This window comes from Bos indicus x Bos taurus, chromosome 8 (assembly GCF_003369695.1).
Source record: "Bos indicus x Bos taurus breed Angus x Brahman F1 hybrid chromosome 8, Bos_hybrid_MaternalHap_v2.0, whole genome shotgun sequence".
In the NCBI taxonomy this organism is placed as follows: Eukaryota; Metazoa; Chordata; class Mammalia; order Artiodactyla; family Bovidae; genus Bos; species Bos indicus x Bos taurus.
Window position 1 is genome coordinate 51,359,094 of NC_040083.1, and position 19,088 is coordinate 51,378,181.

Here is a 19,088-nt window from a genome sequence, read left to right on the forward strand (position 1 = left end):
ACTTATGAATCAGAAACGTGGGGCAGTCTGTTTCAACAAACCTTGCAGGTGATATTGAAGCTAAAGTTTGAGAAGCTCTGTTTTAGATGAGTACTTCTGAAAGTTAATGAGCATACAAAACTACTGGGCATTGTGTTAAAATGCAGACTGAGTCAATAAGAGGGGCCTGAGGCTCCTAGGCGATACCAGTGCTGCTGGCCTGGGCACCATACACTGAAAAACAAGGGTCCAGGTGTCATATTGCTATGGATATGTGTGCTTTGGAGAGTTTTAGCCTGGTGGTGAATGTCTTCCAGGCTTCCCAGGATTCAGTGGTAAAGAATCTGCCAGTCAAACAGGAGACGTGGGTTTGATCCCTGGGTCAGGAAGTTCCCTTGGAGAAGGAAATGGCAACCCACTCCAGTATTCTTACCTGGGAAATCCCATGGACAGAGGAGCCTGGCAGCTACAGTCCATGTGGTTGCAAAAAGTTGGACATGACTTGGCGACTGAAATGAAAGTCACTCAGTCATGTCCGACTCTTTGAGACCCCATGGACTATACAATCCATGGAATTCTCCAGGCCAGAATACTGAAGTGGGTAGCCTTTCCCTTCTCCAGGAGATCTTCTCAACCACCAATAACAATGAATGTATTTCTTCTTTAAGATGGAAGAATTAACCTTTTTTTCCTCTGGGCATGTATAGAATTTGTCATATTCTGTAATTATTTGTTTCTTTCTTTCTATTCCCCATTGGTCTATCAACTTATTGAGAGCAGGAAAAATGTCTATATTTGTAGCAACTTTAAGTGCTTGACATATGGAATACCTTGATTATGGATTATAGAGCAAAATTCTGATATCTGTAACTATGGCTGTATCCATATAGCCTAGCAATAAGAGATGTATTAAAACTTGTTGCAGATAGCTTGTGCGCTACTTATTTGGCAACCTTATTACTGTTTCCTGCCAGTTCTAGAGAGAATGGTAAAATCTATGAGCCTGAAATTCTTTAAGCACAGTCAAAATAAGGTGAACTCTTTATCTTCAGTGGCTATGTGTCCAGTGAATAGTGGGAGTTAAGTGAAGCTGATTTTGGTCTGATTCCTGGTGAACCAGGGGTTCTTTTTTTTTTTAATTTAATTTCATTTTTAAACTTTACATAATTGTATTAGTTTTGCCAAATATCAAAATGAATCCACCACAGGTATACATGTGTTCCCCATCCTGAACCCTCCTCCCTCCTCCCTCCCCATACCATCCCTCTGGGTCGTCCCAGTGCACTAGCCCCAAGCATCCAGTATCGTGCATCGAACCTGGACTGGCAACTCGTTTCTTACATGATATTTTACATGTTTCAATGCCATTCTCCCAAATCATCCCACCCTCTCCCTCTCCCACAGAGTCCATAAGACTGTTCTATACATCAGTGTCTCTTTTGCTGTCTCGTATACTGGGTTATTGTTACCATCTTTCTAAATTCCATATATATGTGTTAGTGTACTGTATTGGTGTTTTTCCTTCTGGCTTACTTCACTCTGTATAGTAGGCTCCAGTTTCATCCACCTCATTAGAACTGATTCAAATGTATTCTTTTTAATGGCTGAGTAATACTCCATTGTGTATATGTACCACAGCTTGCTTATCCATTCATCTGCTGATGGACATCTAGGTTGCTTCCATGTCCTGGCTATTATAAACAGTGCTGCGATGAACATTGGGGTACACGTGTCTCTTTCCCTTCTGGTTTCCTCAGTGTGTATGCCCAGCAGTGGGATTGCTGGATCATAAGGCAGTTCTATTTCCAGTTTTTTAAGGAATCTCCACACTGTTCTCCATAGTGGCTGTACTAGTTTGCATTCCCACCAACAGTGTAAGAGGGTTCCCTTTTCTCCACACCCTCTCCAGCATTTATTATTTGTAGACTTTTGGATCGCAGCCATTCTGACTGGTGTGAAATGGTACCTCATAGTGGTTTTGATTTGCATTTCTCTGATAATGAGTGATGTTGAGCATCTTTTCATGTGTTTGTTAGCCATCTGTATGTCTTCTTTGGAGAAATGTCTATTTAGTTCTTTGGCCCATTTTTTGATTGGGTCATTTATTTTTCTGGAGTTGAGCTGTAGGAGTTGCTTGTATATTTTTGAGATTAGTTGTTTGTCCGTTGCTTCATTTGCTATTATTTTCTCCCATTCTGAAGGCTGCCTTTTCACCTTGCTTATAGTTTCCTTTGATGTGCATATGCTTTTAAGGTTAATTAGGTCCCATTTGTTTATTTTTGTTTTTATTTCCAATATTCTGGGAGGTGGGTCATAGAGGATCCTGCTGTGATGTATGTCAGAGAGTGTTTTGCCTATGTTCTCCTCTAGGAGTTTTATAATTTCTGGTCTTATGTTTAGATCTTTAATCCATTTTGAGTTTATTTTTGTGTATGGTGTTAGAAAGTGTTCTAGTTTCATTCTTTTACAAGTGGTTGACCAGATTTCCCAGCACGGGTTCTTAATGACCTTCCTCTTTGAGTTAGAGATTGTCAGACCCCAGGAGAAAAACAGGAGAGGTCGGTGTTCTATCTGGAAAAAGACTACTCTTACTTTACCACGACAGAAGCTGAAATTCTTTTCTCCCTCTGTTCAGAATAATATGGTCGATAGTGTGGATTATCTCTTTTTTAGTCTGTTTCTCTTTAGTCAGTAAGTTCCTGATAAGAATAAAAATGTTTACCTAGCCTGTGAAAATATCCAGTATTTTATTTTAAAGAACCCTGGCTAGTGAGGTCACCTCTCCTTATTGCATTTCTTTTGTGTGTTCATAGGGATATTCTCTAATAGCATGAAAATTGACATCACTGGCCCGGGGACAAGACTAGTGAAAGTGAAGTGAAAGTGTGAGTCATTCAGTCATGTCTGACTCTTTGTGACTGCATGGACTATAGCCTGCCAGTCTCCCCTGTCCTTGGAATTCTCCAGGCAAGAATACTGCAGTGGGTTGCCATTTCCTTCTCCAGGGGATCTTCCCAACCCAGGGATTGAACCCAGGTCTCCTGCATTACAGGTAGATTCTTTGCTACTGAGCCTCCAGGGAAACCCCAGACAAGACTAGGGATATCTGGTAATACCTAACTGAATTGATCATATCTTCACCCAGAAGAAATCCTACTAGAAAGATTGGACTACGTGTCTTAGTAGAAAGAAAGTCCCACATTAAAAGTGGCTAATAGGTAAGAATTCCATGAAGAATATAAGGTAAAACTAAGTGATATAAATTTGCCTGTCCTAATTTTACTGAATGTTAAAGGCTTGAAATCACATCTTTGCTGATGCAGTCTTCTATTCTATTTATCACAATTGTAGGTTTCAGTAGTGCTCAATACAGTTCTCCCAAATTAAAAGAGTTCCCAAAGTAATATTCACCCAAAAGCCTAAACACATTCTTCTTCCACAAACTACAGAAAACAGTAAGTCATATCATATTTTCATTCAGTTCAATTCAGCCGCTCAGTCGTGTCTGACTCTTTGCGACCCCATGAACTGCAGCACGCCAGGCCTCTCTGTCCATCACCAACTCCTGGAGTTCACCCAAACTCATGTCCATTGAGTTAGTGATGCCATCCAGCCATCTCATCCTCTGTCGTCCCCTTCTCCTCCTGACCCCGATCCCTCCCAGCATCAGAGTCTTTTCCAATGAGTCAACTCTTTGCATGAGGTGGCCAAAGTATTGGAGTTTCAGCTTTAGCATCATTCCTTCCAAAGAACAACCAGGACTGATCTCCTTTAGAATGGACTGGCTGGATCTCTTTGCAGTCCAAGGGACTCTCAAGAGTCTTCTCCAACACCACAGTTCAAAAGCATCAATTCTTCGGTGCTCAGCTTTCTTCACAGTCCAACTCTCACATCCATACATGACCACTGGAAAAACCATAGCCTTGACTAGATGGACCTTTGTTGGCAAAGTAATGTCTCTGCTTTTGAATATGCTATCTAGGTTGGTCATAACTTTCCTTCCAAGGAGTAAGTGTCTTTTAATTTCATGGCTACAATCACCATCTACAGTGATTTTGGAGCCCAGAAAAATAAAACCTGACACTGTTTCCACTGTTTCCCCATCTACTTCCCATGAGGTGATGGCACCAGATGCTATGATCTTAATTTTCTGAATGTTAGCTTTAAGCCAACTTTTTCACTCTCCTCTTTCACTTTCATCAAGAGGCTTTTTAGTTCCTCTTCACTTTCTGCCATAAGGGTGGGGTCATCTGCATATTGAGCTTATTGATATTTCTCCTGGCAATCTTGATTCTAGCTTATGCTTCTTCCAGCCCAGCATTTCTCATGATGTACTCTGCATATAAGTTAAATAAGCAGGGTGACAATATACAGCCTTGAACTCCTTTTCCTATTTGGAACCAGTCTGTTGTTCCATGTCCAGTTCTAACTGTTGCTTTCTGACCTGCATATAGGTTTCTCAAGAGGCAGGTCAGGTGGTCTGGTATTCCCATCTTTTTCAGAATTTTCCACAGTTTATTGTGCTTAATTATCATAGTCTTTCACAAAACATTTTATTTACAATTTCTAAATCATTTCACTTGGGATCACAGCAGTTAGTCTATTAGAAAGATTTTCAGGAGAGTCTGGTTTTAAATTAAGATCAACTGGCTTTCACAGATCAAGGAGCAGGTAGGAAAATCTATTGTGCCATCCAGACCACCAGGACTATAAATTGTTTTGGAGATCTGGCCCCAAGGAATGTTTACTCTCTGGGCAACTATCCAGAGACATCAGTAAAGAAGGCAATTCCCTTGTTTTGTAGTCATTCTCTCTCATATCATAACATTTTTGTTTCAAGTTTATGTTTTAAAATAAAAATTTTCTATTAATGTGAAAGAATCAACTGAAAAACCTTTATTACATTTGTCGAAGGATATTTTGCTCTTGGGGATATTATCAATCAAGGTATGAGCCTGAAAAAACATATCTAAAACTCATATTATCACTGGTTTCCTTTATTTATCCTTAGAGCAAGCTGCTGAGAACTGAAGAGGTAACCTTCCTTCTGAAGTTTTCAAGTAGGAAGGAGGGAAGTCTCTTATTTTCCTTTAAAAATTTGTGATAGAATCATATGTCATTAGGAAAATGCAAATTGAAACAACGATGAGCTACTACTGCCTACCTATTAGAACAGTTGAAATATGGAGCACTGACAGCACCAGACGCTGGTGAGGATGTGCAGCATCAGGAACTCTCATTCATTGCTGGTCGGAATGCAAAATGGTACCAACATTTTGGAAGGCAGTTGGTTAGATTCTAAAAAAACCTAAGCATACTCTTACCATATGATCCAGCAATCGTGCTTCTTGTTACTTATCCCAAAAGAGTTGAAAACATGTCCACACAAAAACATGCATGCAGCTGTCTATAACAGTTTTATTCATAACTGCTGAAACTTGGAAGCAACCAAGATGTCCTTCAGTAGTTGAATGGATAAATAAATGGTATAGACTAATCGGTTGTACCCCTATGGTAGGAGATGTTGATAATATGGAAAGCTATGTCTGTGTGGGGACAGAGGTATACATAGGTTGCATATAGGTAGTCTCTGTACCTCTTCTCAATTGTTCTGTGATTCTAAGAAAATCAGACAATGGACTACTATTCAGCATTAAGAAGAAATGAACTATCAAGCCATGAAGACATGGACGAAATTTAAATGTGTATTACCAAATGAAATAAGCTAAGCTGAAAAGTCTACATACTGTATGATTTCAACTGTATGACATTCTAGGAAAGGCAAAATTATGGGTTGAGGGGGCAGGCTCAAGAGAGAGGCAATATACGTATACTTATGGTTGATTCATGTTGTTGCATGGCAGAAACCAATACAACATTGTAAAGCAATTATCTTCTAATTAAAAATTTAAAAATGTTAAGGGACCGTGAAGACAGTAAAAAAAGATCAGTGGTTGCCAAAGCGTAGGTAGGAGTGTTAGGAGGGGCAGGTGAATAGGAGGAGCACAGAGAATTTTTAAGGCAGTGAAACCATTTCCTATTATACTATAATAATGGATACATATTATTACACGTTTGTCCAGATATATTGATAGAATGTACAGCCTACAAGTGTGAACCCTAATGTAAACTATGGACTTCAAGTAACTTTGATTATGGTATAGATTAATCAGTTTTAGCCCTCTGGTGGGGTATGTTGTTAATATGGAAAGCTATGTCTGTGTGGGGACATAGGTATACATAGGGTGCATATAGGTAGTCTCTGTACCTCTTCTCAATTTTTCGGTGATTCTAAGACTCATGTAACAAAAAGTCACTTTTTCTAATATGGAAATAAACACATCAGTTATTTTTTTTAATCTATGATAGTTTAACTTATGGCCTAGAGAATGAAAAATGTATCTGATTATGAAACAAAAGGATTCTAATTACAGATACTGCATAGTCTTTGTATAATCCAAGTAGAGGGTGTTTAAGTTTTACGTCTTAAAAGTGATGGATCATGAAGAAAGATTAATAGATATCTCATTCTACCTCTTCCAGAACAGGGCCCAGGCCAGAATGCTAATTACTGGAGGGTCAAATAAACAGAGGGCACTCAGTTTTGAAAGACATCATTCATTCTTTCATACTATACCTTTTTTGCTCAATATACAAATGCAGGAACCCCATTTAGACGGCATAATGACATTCTGGTGGGTATTTAGAACCCGTCTTGAAGCAGCCTCTTCTTTTCTTTTTTGAATACTGTATTTATGTACGTGGCTGTGCTGGGTCTTACTTGTGGCACATAGGATCCTATGCTGGGGCACACAACCCCTTACTTGTGGTATGTGGGATCCAGTTCCCCAACCAGGGGTTGAACCCCGGCCCCTTGCATTGGGAGCATGGGGCCCTAGCCACCGGACCACCAGGGAAGTTCCAAGCAGCCCCTTCCATATGAGAGCACCTCTGCCAAAAGCCTATCCAGCCCACAGGGAAAACTAGGAAAGTTATCAGCTGCTTAAATTTGGGCAGGCCCTGATGATTTATTCTGATGCAATAAGCAGTAGAATCTAAACGAGGTATAGGAGGCAAAGAAAAAAAAAGGAAAGGAAGTTTGGTGACTGCTTATACAAGAGCGGTCTCTCAGCATTAATGTGAGAAAGGGAAATGGTATTTTTATTTTCATTAAGATGCAGCAAGCATCAACATCAGAAAATAGATCCTCTTTCCCCATGGCTGGAAGCATATAGAAGCAGAAGAGTAGGTGCATTCTTCTGGGTGCTGCTGGGGAGTTCACTAACCCCGATCTGTCACCCCACATGTGAGCACAGACCTGTAGGGAGGAGGAGAAGAGATTGAGGAGGCCTGGGTGGATCCCTGTTCTAGCAGGTACTTGGCTAGTTCTGGAAGGCTCTTCCTTACTTCATTCTTCAAGTCTGTGTTGAATGCCTTCTCTGTACCGAGCCATGGCAGTGCTCTCAGGGTCTTCCTAATCTAATGGGAGAAACAGATAAGCAAGCAGACAACTGCAATATGGTGCTGAAGAATCACATGTAAGAGTTTTACGAGCGTGAAGAAGAGCATTTACTTCTGACTTGGGTGATTCAGGGAACGCTTTGTAGGGGAGGGTAACATCTAGGTTGATACTCAACAGATGAATAAGCCAGGTGACACCCCAGTAGTGTAGACAGGAGACGGGGGGCAGGAGCAGACAGGAGGCAGGAGATGAGGGCACTGAAAGAGTTCACAGCACATTCAGAGGCCTGGAGGAGAAGGGGAACAGAGTGTGTGTGACTAAAGCATGTTCTGGACGGAGGAGACATGGGGCTGGAGAAATGGGGCTGAAGATACAAGAAAGGAAAGACCCATATAAGTTACACTAAGAAGTTTGCATTGTATCAGAGAGTCTCAAAAGCTGTGCTCTGGACAGTTTTGGAACCTCTATAAATGTCCCAAAAGGTATAAAGTGGATTCCATGGGAGGAGAACTGTGATTTTGAGATCTTTGAATAATCATATAAAGACCATGTAGGGAAAGGAAGTAGAATATATAGCAGTAGCCCTAACAGTGTGAGAAGGATAGTTCATTTGTTCCTTCAGATATTTACAGAAACAGCACTATCCACTTGGTGATGGAAACTCAAAGACAAATCAAGGAGTGGCACTTCTTTCAGGATCTCATAGGATGGTGTGAGGTGGGGCAGGGTCATTATAACACAGCAGGGTAAGTGCTGTGATGATGACTTGTCGAAGGTCCTGGGGAAGTGCTGGGGGCAGGCAGTGAAAGCTCAGCCTGGTGGTGTGTAGTAGGTTAACTGGTAGCTCTCCCAAAAATATGTTCACTCAGAAGCTGTGAATGTGACCTTATTCGGAAAAAGGGGTTTTGCGGATGTAATTAGGGATCTCCAGATGAGATCATTTGCAATTAGGGTCTTAAATCCAAAGCAGTGTCTCTATAAGAGATAAGAGAAGGAGAAGACAAAGACACAGAAGAGAAGACCATGTGAAATTGGAGGTGGAAATTCAAGTTTTTTGCCAAAATTCAAATTTTGTTGCCAAAAGCTAAGGAATGTTTACAGCCTCCAGAAGCTGGCAGAGGCAAGACAGAACTTCCCCCTAGTGCCTTCAGAGGGAGTGTGGTTCTCCCAACACCTGGATTTCATACTTCTGATCTCTAGACCTGTGCAAGAATAAGTTTCTGTTGTTAGAAGCCACTCAGTTGTTGGTCATTTATTACAGTAGCCTATGAAACTAATACCCAGTGGAAGCTATGCAACTTCTTGAAGAAAGCATGCCTGAGTGAAGTCTTAAAGCCAGAGAGAGACAGCTGAAAGGATGTGAGTGGGACTAGGAGGAGGATGGATGAGAGGTAGGGATGCAAGCGCATGTGACATGGTGTTCAAGGAAGTGTCTTGAAAGATCAAAGGAGTGATCTTGAAAATGCACTTGTATCTAATTATCTCATGATTGATGTCACCAAGAAGAAAAGAAATCTCAGAAGAGATTTCTGTGGACAAACAGTTTTGGAAAATGATGTATAGACTGCTCGTATTTTGACACCCGAAGTTCACATAAACACATTGACACCTCAGGGAAATTCTGACTCTTTCCCCTAGAGCTTCCAACTCTGTGCTTGTGTGTCTGTGTGTGAAACATCTATTAACAGCTCAAGGAAAATAGTGCTTCCAGAGCGCACCCAGGAAACAATGGCCCGGATAATGTTTGGAGTGTGTTAGGAAGGCTCCTTTGCCCTGTGAAACCAAACTGTCAGGGCTCTTTTCCTTTTTTCTTTCGGGTAATTTTTTGGTAATTTTGTAGTTGTGGGAGTTTTTTTTTTGGTGATTGTAATAATTGTGTATTTTCTAAAATTAATAATGACAACTTTTTATTTTTAGTATTTTTTTGGTAGTTGTTGAAAGACTAATAATTTGCTTCCAGGAGGAAGCAAATACACCCTGTAGGCTAATGCCTCAGAAAGTTTGAAAAGTCGATTCTGCAAAATGGGTTTAAATCAGAACTAGTGTGAGAGGCCATGCCATGTCCTGAGAAGAGTGAAAGGCTCGATCTCAGCATAGCTGTGAGGTAGATGACGGTGAGGTTGCAGATGGAGAAAGTCTGGGCAGAGTAACAGCCAATTCTGGTGTCTCCAGGGTCAGATAGCACCGAAACTTGTGTGTTCACTCAGCCACTGACTCACTTAGACTAAGTGTGGCTTGTCTTTGTAGCTCTTTCTCCCCTGGTCTTTCATTCTGATTTCTGGCCAAGCAGGCAGCCCTCTTAAGGGTTCTGAGAGAGTGATCCCCATGACTGATCCCCATGGAGCAGGACATGTGTCAGTGTTCTGGTCATCTGTGTTAGCTTCTCCTGGGATAACACATCTTTTCCTCAGGATGGGCAGAAGAAGATGAATGACTTTCAGATGAATGACGTGCGGATAAGTTCTGTTTGACCAAAGAAAGCTGCAAATGTGCAATGAGGGAGCCAAAGATAATTGAAAATATTTTATTTAAATAATAGCAACAAAACCTCCAAACCAATCCGGGCCTGTAAACTACATTTTATGGTGGTCACTTTAAATGACAATTAAATGATGCCAAACACCTCAGAATCACTCCTGAGCACTCCTGGACCACGGTCCCCAATTTAGTTCACACTTGGGGTTTTGAAATCTTAACCAAAAGCAATTTACAGAAAGAGTTTTCTTCCGTGATAAACATTTTAAAGCTATTAAAATTTGATTTGTCTTTTTTCTCTCTCTATTTCTTTCTCTTGGCTTAGTTTTAGCTTTGTGCTTGTTTGTTTTATAGATTAGGCCTGATTTTAAAGTATCTGTAAATCTTTCCCTAAGTAAAGGACAGCTTGCCGATCTGTATGCAAATGATATACTTGCCTGCCTTAAAAATTTAAGATTGACTTTGAATTGACCCCGTGCTTTATCCCTCAGTGGAGAAAAATGAAAGGATATTTATAATACCTGTGGACATTGTGTACGATACCAGTGGGAGTTTTCTCCAACAGTAAATGAATAGCAGAAACACGGGCAGAGTGAAATGTGGCAGATATATGCAAAAGGCAGATTGAAACTGATTTACATAGCTGGGTATTACTTTCTGTAGTTCTCTATGGTTTCTGCCTCTCAGATACCCACACTGCTATAATTTTTTGTGAAAATGAAGGATATAAAAAACTGAAAAAGGCACACATATGATCACCTACTAATTGAGTCCCCCAAAGTTTGTAATATACAAGTTTTATTTTTTCTTTCTAAATGTATCATGATTTTGGTAACAGCTAGAGCAGTTTCTTACAGTGACCTTTTTACCACCCAGGGGCAAGCCACAAAAATGTCATTTGTATTGGAAGCTCATATGCTTCAAAATACATACCCCACTGCACATCAGTTTTCACGATTAGCAAAGACAGTCTTTGTTTTATTTTTTGAATCTCTATTTTCACATTGCCTTAAAAATTAAAATAGACAGAGCAGAACATTGACCTGGGATGAAATATGGATTTTTTTACGCTTCTCTCAAACTCAAATTTTATTAAGGTTATTGAAAATAAGATCATTTCAAACCCAGAAAAACCAAAAGGATAAAATTGCATGAGATTAACATACCTATTCTTATCCTACAACAAATATATCTCAGTCCAAACCTCAGCGATGTCTTGGACCACACTGTTTCAAAGCTACATTTTTTAGTGTTTAGTTTTGATTTCCACAGTAGCACATTATCCGTCCTGTGTTCTCAAATGAGAAGGTTGAAATCCCCCAGGTCACTTGGGCAGTGGCTGGAGCCAGAGTCTTCATATCCTAAGGATCATGAGTTAAGTCTCTTCCCTTAAAGTTTTGCATTCATGGGGTCACAGTGACACGACTGGAAGTGCTGCAGCTGAGCATCCCCAAAGACATGCTTGTGAAAGTAATGAAAGGCGATACTCTCCTTTCTTTGCCCCTCGTCTACCTTCATGAAAACCTCCTACCCATAACCTGTTACGTCCAGGGCTCACGGATGCTTTTCTCTTTCCTTTATTTACCAAGAAACTATCTGATACCAGTCTCCTTCACTAAGTGTCTAGCAATAGATGTTTGTTATTGAATGAATATTCCAGTTGGAGGAGATGAATTAGAAAGAAAGATTAAAGAGGATGAAATGGGTCATACATACAGTATAAATAGATTTTTCTGGCAACAAAATAAAATAAATCACACTTGTGTCTTCCAACCGCAGTCTTTTCTTCATAGGATAAATAGGAAGAAATATGGCTAAGATGAATTGACAACTATTTCAGGAGCAGAAGGAAAATGAGAGGTGGCAGGAGAGGGATAGAACCTTCTGGGAGAAATCAAATTATTCCAATACCTTCCCATGTGTCCTGGCCTGAGGTCATTGTTGAGGGCAAAGGACCGTTCAGAAGGGAAATTACTACGGCGTGATGATGTGTTCAATAGTTGGAAGGAAAGAAGTCAAAAGACCAAGTAGAAGTTAAAGAGATATGTTTATAATAGACACAGGAGTATTACAGGGCCCTAAAGTTTGTGGGAGAAAGATTCTGGGTTTGGCAGACCTGTTGCATTTCTTGCCAGCTCTGCAATGCATGTGACAAAGCATGGAACCCTATTTCCTTAAGGTGAGGGCTCAACCTCGTGGTTCCCAGATAGCTGGGTCTCAAATTACCCTTTCTCTCTGCCTTTTACCTCCTGGTGGTCCCTTGTGTGATAGGTGGGGGAGAAGAACAGGGAATCTTCAAAGAGTGTGAGGTCACCTCCCTCTGTGGGAAAGAAGAATTCAGGATTCCTCTATGAATGCTATGCCGAGTCAAGGAATGAGATTCCTTCATAGTTCCTTTTGGAGAAATCATCAAAATACTCCCTGTCTTGTATGTCACCAGTTCTTTATTGGGAGAGGTCAGAGTTAAATAATGTGTTGCCTTTACTGGAGGAATTTGAATTTTATGACATTTCTTTCCTTAGGCAGTGAAAGAGTTTGATCCTTTTTAATGGGAATTCTGTCATTATTCAGCTACAGAAAAAGCAAGGTGTTACACCAAAGCATTCTTAGCCCTCTCCAAACAAAATGAGGTGGACATCTTCCTATTCTGCTGGTGCAGGGAGTGGCTGCTGGGAACAGAAATGCCAAGTTCAAGCTAAAAGGGGTATAGACCCCCTACACTGTGACTATGCATCTCTTATCTTCCAGGAAAGAGAGAAACACCTGGGAACCAGTCTGATGCTCACAGGCAGTCCTCAGTGTTAGAAGCTGGCCTGATAACTCATAGCTAGATGAGCTGTTCTCCAGCTGTATTTAAACAATCTCACAGAATGGAAGCGTCAGGCAGGAGCACTCTTGGTCTGGAAAGATGAGAAAACTCAAGCCCACTTCATAATTTTTTCAATAAATAAAATCACTGTGCAATCCACAGAGTATCAAACATCACCTTTCTTGGCTAATATGAAGGACTACCCTTCTTTACCAACTGCATTTCACTTTAGACTGCCTTTCTTATAGATACAATTTCTTGAGATAGCCTGTCATAAAATTGTTGCTTCTTTCAGACAGCCCTCAATCCAGAAAGCTCCTACTTCCTTAGTCCCAGCCTCAAAATACTATACATCCTTTCTAATCCTCTCTTATTAAGATACCCATATTTCTTTATGATAGGTCCTCTTCTTTGCTAACAAATCCTCAATTTGTTCATCCACGGATTCGTACCTAGTGGCCTTTGGCTGGAGTGAACTGATACCTCACTCTTCCTGAAATGTGATAACCTTGTCTTCTGTTGGATCCTTCAGGACTTTGGCCACTGCTTTTCACACACCTGCTGCTAATACACAAATCGAAAGAGTGACATAGATTATAGATACATGAAAGTTAGGACTCACATTTGCAAATGAAAGAAAAACCAACCCGGAAAACACACTAAGAAAAAAAAAAAAAGACGGGATCATTATCTCTAGTGAATAATTCCAGGAATACATTTGGCTGCAAGAATGTCTGCATGGACATCCTCCCATTTGCAATACGGATGGACCTTACCTTGAGGACATTAGGCTAAGTGAGATGTCAGACAAAAAATGACAAATACTGTATAATATCAATTACATGTGGAATCTAAAAAAGCCAAACTTGTAAAAACAGAGAAAGATGGTGGTTACCAGGGGACGGGAGGGGGGGATAGGAGAAAGATTGTTTAAGGGTATAAATTGTAGCTAGTAAATAAGCCCTAGAGATCTAATGTGCAGAAAATAAATATAGACCACAATAGTATATTACAATCATCAAACTTTCTAAGACACTAGATCATAATTATTCCAACCACTGAAAAGCAATGATAATTATGGGATGTGGTAGAGGTGGTAATTATCACTACAACGGCAATCATACTACAATATATGAATGTATTGAATCAATATGTTATATATCTTAGAGTTTTACAATGTTATATGTCAAATATATTTTGAGAAAATAGAAAGTCTGTATAGGAGATTGAAACAACATAATCAAAAATTGTTTCTCTCCATCTCTCATTCTTTTTTCTACTACATTGGAAATGTTCATCATTTTTGTTGGTTCTCATAAGCCTGTCACCATGTATCAGCAAAGTGCATTGTTTAGCTGGCCTAGCCTGGGTCATATCGTCCACCTCTGCATCTAGAAATGATCCCACCCAGGCCAGATGGAGCAAGAGCTTGAGATATGGGAGCGGTCAGGCTGAAGTTCATTGCACATTAAGAGTCTTATTGGTGGCAGGGATTTGAGAGGCAGAGACTGAAAGCTGGATCAAAGAGAGTTTGTGAAAGCATAGGTTTTGGAAGCTGTATCGATTAAAGAAATACCCAAGTCTTGCCCATGCTTGCTGGTATAGCACTGCTTTAAATAACATTTTAGAACTGGATGGATGTTGATGGGAGAAATATTTAAAAAAAAGAGTTCAGGTGATATGTAGAAGCTAGGAGCAAGATTTTAGTGATTAAAATCACTAAAATTGATCCTTTAACAACATGGAGTTAAGGGCGTCCAGCCTCCATGCAGTCCAAAAGTCCACATTTAACTTGTAGTCAACGCTCCCTGTGGATTCAACCAACTTTAGATCGTGTATTACAATAGTATTTACTATTGAAAAAAATCCACATATAAGTGGACCCATGTAGTTCAAACCTGTGTTGTTCAAGGTTGTCCAATTGTATAATTATGTGGGGCTAGTGTTTTTCATTAAGAAGTGAATACACACACAATAAAACAGGCTCTGTGGAAGCAAGAATTAACCTAGTTTTCTTCTGCCTGGACAGCTCTCCCTGTCACTCTTCCCTGCTTTCCTAGTCATCCTCAGGTTCCAGCTAAAGAACATGTCCTCTGAATAAGTCTTTTCTAGTCCTTTAAAGGTCAGATCCCATCTGCTATACATTTCACAGCATCATTTCCCTGAAATAACAGGAGAGCAAGGTGTTTGCACCTTATCTTATCTGGCACATATGAGGTGTGCACTGGATTTTGACTGATTAATTTATTAGCAAACACCCCAACAGGTGTTTGCTAATTTTTAAAAGTATTTAAAAGCATACTAGAGTCTTTTAATATTGATTGTATTTTTGTCTTCTTAAGGTTAATAAAGGGTGAGCAGATACTCAGCCACATCAAAGGAGAGATCTAAAGTCTACATGGTGACCTGAGAAGAGAGCAATGCCTTTCAGCCTTATAATCTTAAGAACTGTTAACCAAATGATCACTTGAAGTTTTTGTTCTTGGCAACACCATGATGCTGCAGGAGACCTGAGTCCAAAGTTCACCTGTTTTATTTCAGGTCAGTTGAGCAAGAAGCAAGTGAGTATCATTGACCTAGCAACATACACCAGTGGCTTCTCACACACACTAAAGGCTCTGGGGGTTTATTTGTTATCTCTATTTCTACTGACGTGGTCCTTTATAACAAGTGAACTAAGACATTTGTCTATGGCAATGGTTTTCAAATTATCACTGGGGAAGTATCACATTTTGAATTTCCAAATGATTGAGAAATACCTTTTTAAGGTTTCAGTAAAAAACAAATTGCTAATAATAGTAAACTAAAATAAACAAAGCACTTACCTAAGTTTTTATAGGTGAAAAAATTTACTATGTCAAGTTGCTTAAAAATGTTTTAAACACTCTAAAATTTGCACTTTTCTTGTTTATCTTGGCAACCTTACCTACAGTCTACAACTGATATGTTGCTATTTGCAATTGCAGAAAAGTCTCAAGACACCAGTTCAGTTCACACATAATGTGTGTGGAGCTTCTAGCAAATTATCATTTCTCTTTCTCACCAAATGAGTCTTTAAAGGTCAGAAAGGCGGTATCAAAAGATATACTTTCTATTCATACACGACAATTTGAGAAGGTAACAGTCTTATTATAATTTGGGGTTCCACGTGAATAACATTTTTTCTATCAAATATTAAATATTAAAAATTCAGCAGAAACATGGAAGATACCTAAAAAGGAATATGAAATGAGTGAAACATTTTTTTTATTTGGCAGTGTTTTAAAACTCATTATGTACTTCAAAGTGTATACTTCCTTAAAAATGGGGCTCCCATTTCTATTACCCTGGAATTTAAATAAAAGAAGCAGGTGGAGTAAAGCACTATACCATATTTGCCGTCTGACAACAAATTTCAGATCATAAGGATGGTAAATGTGATGGTGTTAAAATGATTTTGTTAACTTGTGACCAGTATGACAAGACTTTCGTTTCATACTGTTTAGTTTTATAGACAAAATATACTACTGGGATGAAATCAGATTTCCCTTGACAATCTGTAGGAGAAGGAAGGATCTATAGGAGAACTACATTATCATAACTGTGAGATTAAACACACACACACACACAGCATCCAAGTTATTCAGCACTGGGAGATTGTAAAACTTGATTATTACAAAGGTGGATTGGCATATTAATTAAAAATAAGACTGACATTTGAAGCATATTTTAGATTTCATGGCAAACTTCATCATTCTAAATATAGTTTCAGATAATTATGACACATTGATGCTAAGCTATTTTAGAATTCAAAACATTTCCATCTTGGAATGGTTGCAGGAAATCAGGGTGTTTCATTAAGGGTGCAGAGAAAAGAGAGTGGATTTATATACCAGGTCTCTTCATATTCTGCTTTTACCTTTTGCTTTCTGTGCAGGTTAAGTTGATAGAGTTATGCAAGGTGATGGCATTTTGAGTGCAAATGGGATTTGACATTTTGAGTATAAATAAGAATGGTTTGTCTTCTTGGAATATCAGTCACTTTTCACCAGCAGTTAAAGTGAAACCCACAGAAATGTGGGGTTATTCATTTTCTTGTAAACACACCAAGGAATTTTATATTCAGTTACATTGCCATGAACATTATCTTTACCCCTTTCTTTTTCAATTTATCGCCTCATTACAGGATTGATAATGATATTTCTTCTAAATGACTATTATAGACATATTTTTTTTCAACTATGGCTAGCAGCTGGAGATATAACTTTTATCTCCCCTTTTGGGGGCTTCTGCGGTGGCACTCTTACCCTTCCTAAAGTACATAAAACTTGAGAAACTACTATCCGTCCTCACTTTTTTTTCTCCTAGTGGTTTTATTGAAGTACAGAACAAACCATGTAAAATGCAATTTAGTTTTCTCTCTAATCCCAAAATATGAGGGGAGGAGTCAGGAGCAAACTTAGAAAGGAAGAATCAGATTTCTGAGCTGGAAGGAATGACTAAATAATGCCACCCAAGATGTCCCAGCTCCTTTTACAGATAAGGAAAATGAAGGACAGAAGTAATTTGAGTAAGCTTACCAACCTAGCTAATTATAGAACTGGCCGTATAATACAGGTCAAAACAAATGACTTGGATGTGTCATTTCACCATCCTGAGCTTCATTTTCTTCATTTGTAAAACCAAGCTGTTAGACAAGATAATATCCAAAGTCCCTTCCAGTGCCAGCATTTCAAGGATTGTGTTGTCAGACATTTGGGTTTAAGTCCTGACTTTGTCTCTTTAGTCCCTGTGTGATTAAGGGGAGGCTGCTTAAACTCTCTAAACCGCAGTTTCCTTGGTTATAACATAGGGGTTAAATAATTAAGTCAACACACATTTATTGAGTTTCTCTCTAGTGCTAGGCAATGAGGACACTGATGTGGGTGTGGCAGAAATGGTCCCTGCTCTTGTAGGGCATTCATCCATTAATCAATTCATTTGTTCAAAAAGCATTCTTGAATACCTACCATTTATTGGGCAGTTGGTAGGTGCTGTAGATACCTGGGGATTAGATGATATTCCTACAGTGAAGGCAGATGGCTAAAAAGTCTCAGCAGATAGCAATAGGTACTGTGATGGAAACAAATATGAAAGTGAGAGAAGGACAAGGCAGGACCTATGTCCTTTATAAGGAAGCCTTTCTTATAAAAGTAGTATTTATGCTGAATCTTTGTTTTATTATTATATTTTTAAATTGGAGAGAAGTTGCCTTACAGTATTGTGTTGGCTTCTGCTATACATCAACATGAATCAGCTTTAGATAGACATATGTCTCCTCCCTCTTGAACCTCCCTCTCACCTCCCACCTCATCCCAACCCCTCCAGGTTGTCACAGAGCACCAGGTTTGAGCTCCCTGTGTCATACAGCAAATTCCCACTGGCTATCTATTTTACATACATAATATATATGTTTCAATGCTACTCTCTCAATTAGTCCCTTCCTCCATTGTTACGCTAAATCTTAAAGGAGAAAAAGAAACTATGTAGCGTGAAAGAGAAGAACCTAAGTGTACCTGAGTAACAAAAAGAACATCAGTGTAGCTGGTAGTAGTAAGATTAGATGACCATTGGAGAAACATTCAAAGGCTGGACATACAAAGACTTTATTTGAGATTGCTTATAGCCCTGGGATTTCTTTGGAAGGAATGATGCTAAAGCTGAAACTCCAGTACTTTGGCCACCTCATGTGAAGAGTTGACTCATTGGAAAAGACTCTGATGCTGGGAGGGATTGGGGGCAGGAGGAGAAGGGGACAACAGAGGATGCTGGATGGCATCACCGACTCGATAGATGTGAGTCTGGGTGAACTCCGGGAGTTGGTGATGGACAGGGAGGCCTGGCGTGCTGTGATTCATGGGGTCGCAAAGAGACTGATCTGATCTGATTCTTCAGTTCAGTTCAGTTCAGTCACTCAGTCATGTCCAACTCTTTGCGACCCCATGGACTGCAACATGCCAGGCCTCCCTGTCCATCACCAACTCCTGGAGTTTACCCAAACTCATGTCCAGAGAGTCAGTGATGCCATCCAACCATTTCATCCTCCTTTGTCCCCTTCTCCTCCTGCCCTCAATCTTTCCCAGCATCAGGGTCTTTTCAAATGAGTCAGCCCTTTGCATCAGGTGGCCAAAGTATTAGAGTTTCAGCTTCAACATCAGTCCTTCCAATGAACACCCAGGACTAATCTCCTTTAGAATGGATTGGTTGGATCTCCTTGCAGTCCAAGGGACTCTTTTTTTTTTTTTTTTTTTTTTTTATATTTAGTATATTTATTTTATTTTATTTTTTTTCTCTAATTTTATTTTATTTTTTAAACTTTACATAATTGTATTAGTTTTGCCAAAT